The following is an 8,894-nucleotide window of genomic DNA, read 5'->3' as shown; positions in this document are numbered from 1 at the left end:
ACACAAAAAAACTGACACTCTCAATGACAAAATTGGCAAAATTATCTAATTTCAACCATTTCCTTGGAATTGGGCCGTGAACATGAATTCACGTGGCAACGGAAGCAAGCCTGAAATCATTTTAGTAATATGTCTTTTACATTTGATGTTTTTCTTATTTTCCCCCGAAAGAAAACCCAAGAAAAAAGCAAACAAAGGAAGTTTTACTGCTAACACTAGTGCTGCGTACCTAAACGTAACATCAGGTACAGGTACAGGTACCGGTACAGAGGTTTAGGTACAGGTCCGGACCTGTACGTGTATCTGAACAATTTGAAAGAGTTTTTCTGAACTTCTTCAATACTGTCAGTATCTTTGTTCAAAGGACATAACTAGGATTCCTATCGACAAACTCCCTCGGCCTTGCTATCAAGCTTCCCTGCCTGCCTGAATGATCTGTTGCATATTTGTTACGCTGTTCCAAGGTGTCACTTTGGTCACGTTTGGTGTTGCATGGGGCCATGATGTCAGGAGATCAGTCACAAAATAAGCAAGTACTTGGTGTAAATTCATATCGGTACAGTACCGGTACTTCATGATCCGGTATTTTGGACCTGTACCTAATCAGTTTTTACGGTACAGTACCGGTACACAGTACCGGTACGCAGCACTAGTTCACAGATACACAGGCGCGCATGCACACTCACGATAATGTAAGTGAAATAATTACATGCATACATGAGCAGCACGATATGTTTGACTGGCTGAGACATCTTAAGACTTTTTTTTCTTGGATTGCAGCTCCTCAAGACAAACTACCACTCGTCTGGATTGGACTCATACGCAAAGATGGAAAGCTGAAGTGGACTGATGGGGCACGTTTTTCTTACACCAACTGGGCCCCGGGTGAACCTTCAAGACGTCGGTCTGTATTTTCCGCCAAGGAGGACTGTATCGGCATGTACTCCAAGGTGTGTTTCAGATATATCTCTCGTTGTCTCTCTCAACAAGTTGGTGTAGTTTTTGTGTGACTTGTTTCTCTCGCTCGCCCTCTCCTTGCTGATATTTTCCCCAACTTATCAGAGGGCTCTTGACTTGGTTTACCCCCTCGTTGTCTCTCTCAACAAGTTAGTGTATTTTTTTGTGTACTTGTTTTTCTCTCTCTCTCTCTCAGTAAATATAACGGTGGATGAAACCAAACGTGACAATATGATGTCTTCTTGAAACTTCATATCCATAACTCGTAAACATCTCTTTCGTTCATTCATAAAAACACCCTCCTTTAAGCCCCCGTCACAAATCAAGAAATTAGCTCGGCCGACTTGTCGGCGAGCTCCAAATGGCGATTTTCGGGCGAAGTACGACCGACGTCCTGCCGATTCTACGGGCTTCGGGCGAATTTTCGGAGCTCGGCCGACGTTCGCGTGTCACTGGAAGCTGCGCTTAAATTCAGCGAGGCCTCGGCGACGATTTTTGAACTCGCACAGCTCGTCAACAGTTTGCCCGTAGCTCGCCCGAGCAACGCCCAGCGCTCGGCCAATATTCGGGCGGGCATCCGAGGATTTTAGACCCGATTTTTGGTCGGTCGGAGGTCGCCCGAACTCTTCGGCCTCGTGCGAGCCTCGCACGGGCCTTGAACAATAATCGGACGACCGTCGTCAGTGTTCCGGCCGACTCATGAAAAGTAAGGCGTGCTTCGGGCGAGCGTTGTGCAGGTGTTGATGGGAGCTTGGACGGGCCTCGGCCGAACTCCTTCTTGTTTATAGATAAAAGGAAACGACAGTTTGGTTTATAACATAAGATGATAAATGATACTGTAATATTAACTAATACTAATTTCAACTTGTCGAAGAATGCTGCCAAACTTTTCTAATGAAAGACAATTCAATGCAAAGTTAAATTTTCATTAAAAAAAAAAATTATAAATAAAATGTTGACACCGAAGACAATGCTTCTTGCTTCAATTTGTATATTAATGAACTGGGGCTTGATTTTGAGGTTTGACTTCACTTCCTGAGTTTTTTCTCCACAAGATGACTAGTTGAAAGTCCACTGAGTCATTATAGATCTATGTTTGTCTGCCGAGGCACGCCCAGGCGTCGGCAGGGCGTCGATAGGCTTGTCAACGGTCGGTCGGAGCTCGGACGGCGTTCGCCCGAGCTTCGGTCGATTTCTATTTGGTGAAAATTTTTGGATCGGGGTTAAACGACTGATCTGTTGACTTTGTGGCTCATGCACTTGTATTTTGATTGATCTATAACAAAATTCCTCTTTATGTGATTATTTTCAGTGTGCCCACCTACTTCACTTGTGCCCTACAGATTTGCCACAACTCAGAAAGTAAAGTTGGTCCAAATTTGAGATTGTTACCAGGCCATTTGATTCTGACTTCGTCCGTGTCCAAGAGATGGTACCGTCTTATGTGGGATTTATGATTATTAGCGTTCGACGGACGTCGCCCGAGCTCTGTTCAATTTGTGACGGGGCAGGTTTTCAGTGAAAAATACGGTCGACGCTCGGGCGAATTTGAAATTCGGCGAGCTTCCGGCGATCTACAAAATCGGCCGATGCTCGCATGAATTGTGACGCCGGCTTTAGGAAAAATACTAATGAATGTCATTGATTCCCTTTCAATTGTATGGATACCCATGAGTGACCAAAATAGGATTTGTATGACATGTGTAACTTTACAACACACAAAATAATTCTTTTAATTCATTTGAACAACTTATGATCGTTCTGGTCTCTCATTGGTCACTCACCTCAGTTGACACTATTAGAGGTGGATAGTTGGGTCACTATTAGGGGTGGATACCGGTTCGCTAAACCTGATTCGGACCTGTATAACATCCAAGAACAGAGTCCAAAAAAACTGAAAGCCAAAAACCTAAGTAAAAAAAAAACTGAACAAAGTACAATTATAGTTTTCCATTTTGTTTGATGAAAAGTGTTTTGAGTCTCCCCTCTGACAAAAAGGCATTTAAGATAAGTGCAACATTAAAATATCAAGTACTGGCATGGTTTGTCTTGAAAGTCTTCTCACCAAGAAACTTTTGTAGTCATGCATGTCAGTCTTAATTCTCAATTTTTAATATTGGTTTGATCAAACAAAACATGTCAACTAGACAGGATCAGGTCCAGGTTCAGCTCCGGACCTGAAGCTAAATCTCTGGACCTAAACCTGGACTTGGACCTTATCAAGCCAAACCGGTATCGACCCGTAGTCACAATATAAAGTAATACAGTTGATTAACTGTTTCCTTGCTAAAAGTAGATAATTTTCTTTTGATAGAGCGGCAAAAGTTGGATATTCTCCAGAAGATTTGGAGGAGGAGCGTGGAATGATGCGACATGCGGCGGCAAGTATCCCTACATTTGCAAGAGGCCAAAATAGCTGAAAACTTGACTCTAAGTTATGAAAAGAATTCTAAACTTTAAGGTCCAGGACGACGAAATTGTTGACTGTGCAACTCCTGTCTTTGTTAAGGAGCCTATTTCACAAGACGGCGGTCGCCCTTTGACCTCGCTGCGACCTAAGTTGGAGTTATTTTTATTTATTGTTTATTTCGGGCTCGGTGGCCTATATTGACAGACAGATACACATCAACAATACATCTAAAATAAGTATTTACAATGGGCGAGGGCGAACAAGTTTAAAGTAATGTCGCCAGAATGGACTCGACGGAAAGGCCTCCGAGCGGAGCAGTGCCTTAATGACTGGCGTGACCGTGTGGCACACGGGCCGAATCTATATTTCTGTTTCGTGTGACCGGTTGACTCACAGCTGGCTCTATGAATATAGTGTTATTGAATTCCTTTACTATCGATATGTAATGGTATAGTGTTATTGAAACTTACTATGTGGAGGAATGACTAGAAATTGGAGATTTTTAATTCAAATTTCAAGCCTCATAAAATGCTCTGGGTGCCTTTAAGACGTCAAGCGTCAAGAACGGGCCCATACAAGGCTTGTGAGTGTGAATATGTCAAGCTTTGCACTAGTAGCCGGTATTCCTTGCTAAGGTTTGTGATGTGTCTGGTAGAATAGTGCCTCTTAATCAGGCTGAAAACATAACCTTCTGGGCGAAGGTAATAAGAAGTTAACACTTAAATTTATTCAAAAATGGCTAAGCTCATTTGACAATATCATCCAAGTTGGTACATTTTGATGCATCACCATTTGGCACCCAAGATATTACATTCCCAGACACATGAATATGATCATCATATTTCCTCTACAAGTCATTAATATTACCTGATATAGTATTTGATTTGATGAACTGAAAATATCCTCAGATGTTCCAGTATCTGTAACAGTGCAACTACAAACGCAAAATGTAACTGATAAGCCAGAATAAGGAATCAATTGGATAATAGATGTGAAAAAGAGTTTAAATTAGTCATAACAATGAACTAAACAAATACAGTATACAAAAAGCCTTGCACAAAAACTCAACACCAAACAGCTTTACAAGTTGTTTACAAAAACTATCAACAATCTGCATACATAATTAGATTTCTGTTCTTAAGACAGCACAAATAATGAAAACAATATCGGACTACAACTTTGTACATATCATTTTTTCATACTTTTCTTTTGCATATTTCAATCTCAATCTTAGACTAGCAGCATACAAAATCAAGAAAAAGCGATACTGTACAATACAACCTTTTAGGGGACGTTTAACGTTACCTGAATCTCTTTTACACCAGTCAATGATGATAGCTATTGGATGGTCAGTTACCTGAATATCTTTTACACCATCCAATAATGAATCAAAGCAAGCAAAACAATGCTGTATTTTTACAATGCAACCAACCAAGAGATGGCAAAAGCATTACCATTTACTAAGCTCAAGTGAACTTTATGTGTCGAAATTAAATTAGCAAAATAATTTTCAATGAAATATTGTTTGTAGCCTGTTTCAACTGTAATTTATGTGCAAGCACCAGCTACTATTAGGTCTTAGAATGACCAGCTATATTATATCATTTGCCTTTATACAATGATTTTGAATCTTACAAAATTTCAAATTCAGGTGTCAACTGTATATCAATTATAGCAGCCATTGCTTCATAATGTCGGTAATTTAGTGGTTCATTTTTACCAACTTTGGCAACGGTATGGGCTCACAAGAGAACAGTCATTTTCTGCTCAGTGTATCATTCATGCCACGATTAGCTTCTCTGGAGTTATAAGAATTTGAATAATTGGCAATTCGTGTTTGCCTAATATGCATCAAAGTAAATATTAAAGTCATTTAGTCTTGTAAACTATGAAAGAGGAAGTGAAAGACTACTATCATTATAAATGTTCACTTGAAAGTTCATCTGTGTTGGTAGAAGTCATTCTGAATGGAGTTTAAACTGTTAACGCCAACACAATAATTTGGACTTACCCAAATTTTCAACTGATCAGCTCCAGTCTTTGTCAAGGAATGAACAAGGAATGACTTTCTGCAACATATGATCCACTGCTCACCGAGTCACGTGTCTCATCTGCATAACGTGACGTCACGGAAGCAGTGGATTGTTCATTCCTTGACAAAGACTGGAGCTGATCAGTGGAAAATTTGGGTAAGTCCAATTTATTGTGTTGGCATTTACAGTTTAAACTCCATTCAGAATCATTATAAATGATTAAACACTACACAGTCAAACCTGTACAAGTGACCACCTCCACATAAGGACCACCTGGCTATTGTGGTCACTTCTTGGTGGTCCCTTAGATTATTTTCCCCATTGACACAAGGACTAAGAATCTTGTTTATAGTAGCCACCTTTCTATATACTGTGACCATTAAGTCCTTTTTAAAAGTGGTCACTTTTTGACTGTACAAATGTATTACAAAACATGCCTCAAAACAGACATGGATATCCTTTTCTCAAAGTAAAATTTAGTGATCACACTGAGGATCTTAAGTCTCAGAATAAGACAGTAGCAGCCAGATATCAAGGAACTGTGTGCAAGACAGAATCCTGCAGTAATATCAAATTTCAATATCAATTTCTTAATTGAAAGTGCAGGGGTGCCAAAGAATACATACGAATTTTACGGAATACATACGAATTTTACAGAATACATACAATCCATTACTAGAAACATACGATCCGTACGGAATACATACGATCCATTACGCAGAAACATACGATCCGTACGGAATACATACGATCCATTACGCGGAATACATACGATCCGTACTAATTTGGAGACATGTCCTGATCACGTGACATCGGCGGCAAATTCAATATGGCGGACTCGGGATAACCAGTTCTTCGTACGATATCTAGGCGTATAAGAGCTTAATAATGGCGTATCCCATCCGGATAAATTCTAAAAATCTCAAGCTGCACTAAATTAAGACTGATGTAGGCTTAGACCAACTAGGAGGACCAGACAAAGCTAGATTCGGTGCTAGCGCGATGGCCAGCAAATTAGTACGGATCGTATGTATTCCGCGTAATGGATCGTATGTATTCCGTACGGATCGTATGTTTCTACGTAATGGATCGTATGTATTCCGTACGGATCGTATGTTTCTAGTAATGGATCGTATGTATTCCGTAAAATTCTTTTGTATTCCGTAAAATTCGTATGTATTCTTTGGCACCCCTGAAGTGGTAAAGCCCCCCTCTCACTGGACCCGCAGCATGCTGGCGTCGTCATGCCGATCGAATTGACAAAGCAGTCAATGAATTTCATCAAGAAAAAAGGAATCTTTTTAAGCTTTTTGTCTTTTGTTACCTTTTTGGACATACTTGTACGTTTTGAATGATGTTGCCATTATAAAGTCAAGGGTAACACAAATCCAGTTTAGGACGCAGCGTGCCGCGGGTCCAGTGAGAGGGGGCTTAACAAAGTGTTGTAGTTTCTTTCTGCAGATTTGAGTTTATAAATTCATGAACATTCATACACTATCATGATCTCTTGTACGAAACTTTGACGTCTCACTACACTTATCTGTTATTATAGGGCACACCAATTTGATTTGTTGTTTCTTGGATATACAAAAATTCTGAATTTATATGCTCGGATATACAAAAAAGATCAACATTGATATAGATTGAGGATAAGTCTATGCCTTGGCAGACACAGTTTCAGGCAGTGAATATAGTCAGGTACAAGTTTCCCTCCCAGCCCTCTGTTTTCACCTTGACCTCTTTTTTGATTTTCAAGTAAATATGTATGAAAAGCAAATAAATACAAGTCTAGATTGAGTTCACCTTCATTTGTAAATTGGTATGTCCATATTCTTATGCGTCTTTTCCGGAACAGTAAGAGTCTAGATTTTTTATGGTGTAATTTCAGTTTGTGGAGGAATGTTGTAAGATTTGTGAGGGCTTTAAGATTTGGTGAAGATGTCTGCGGGTCTTTTCTTTGCCATGGGGAGAACGTCGTCACCGCGGATACACGTGCTGGTCGGCATGTCGCACTTGTAACCCCGGGGGCAGCAGTGCAGGTGGTCCTCACAGCACACAGCCTGTAACAGCAGGGTCAACTGTAGCTTAAAGGTACATGTGTATAATAAACACATAGACACACACACACACACACAACAAGACACAGAGACAGACAGAGACAGACACACAGAGACACACACACACACACACACACACACACACACACACACACACACACACACTGGGGCAGCAATGCAGGTGGTCCTCACAGCACACAGCCTGAAACAGCAGGGTCGACTGTAGCTTAAACGTACATGTATAATAAACACATAGACACACACACACACACACAGCAAGACACAGAGACACACACACACACACACACACACACACAGACACACACAGACACACACACACACACACACACACAAACACAAAGCTGGTGTGTTACGCCTAATGGCGGTTGCACCGGCTATATAGATACAGATACAGCCTGAAACAGTATAGGGTCGAGTTCAGCTTAAAAGTATAAATAAAGAATACAACCAGATGTATGCCATTTTGTCTGAGGTACAAATGTACTAGCCCGACCGGCAATGGAAGCTTGTGCAATACAACTTTGAAGCCAGTGCAATCACGTAAAATATAGACCGGTCTGGAATTAACATATTGGAATATTGACGTTATCCTGGCCCAGGTATGACATAAGACACAATACAGACAGACCGACACAAAAACAGACACACAGAAAACACACACACACAATCACACACACACAATCACACACACACACAATCACACACACACACAATCACACACACACAAACACACACAAACAGACACATAATCTATTATGAAAAGAGCATCTGACACTACAGTATTTTCTAGCAAAAATTACCTTAGGCATAGGGCAGCATCCCCACTGTCCAGTAGCCATCTTACAGCATGTCTCAGTATCACCGCATGTGGAGGTGCTACTGCCACATTTTATATCGTTCACCTGAAAAGGATGAGAAATCAACAACTTTCAAGCTCATTTTTGGATTATGTATAATAAAATGATGCTTTATGTGGTCTAAGGCAGATACGGATTTCCTTTTTGGAGTAATCAAAAGAGTTTGAAATCATTGTAACTACAGCAAGTATTATATTATCTGCATTATAGCTGTATAGAGATCATGTATATGTAGTACTCGCTTTTAATTAATACATTTTATTGTAAATTACTTTGTAAAAGATTGTAATTCTCGTTTTGATTGTGCCATAACAATCATATTTGATTTAGCATTGTTTCTCAACTTATTTGCTTGTAACACACTTGTATGTAAATAAAATTATCTTTCATTGTATACGAATCTATGATTGCCTTTATTGTAACTGATAACTAAAAGGACATTGAAATATTTTCTTGTCTTTGATAGGGAATCACACAGTTGGATTGGGTTTTGATGATTTTATTCAAAGATCAATTTATGGTAATTCTCTCGAGGATTCAACAATACCTTGTTTGAAAA

The sequence above is a fragment of the Branchiostoma lanceolatum genome, chromosome 13 (genome assembly GCF_035083965.1).
Source record: "Branchiostoma lanceolatum isolate klBraLanc5 chromosome 13, klBraLanc5.hap2, whole genome shotgun sequence".
NCBI classification, from domain to species: Eukaryota; Metazoa; Chordata; class Leptocardii; order Amphioxiformes; family Branchiostomatidae; genus Branchiostoma; species Branchiostoma lanceolatum.
Note: the sequence above shows the minus strand (reverse complement) of the source record.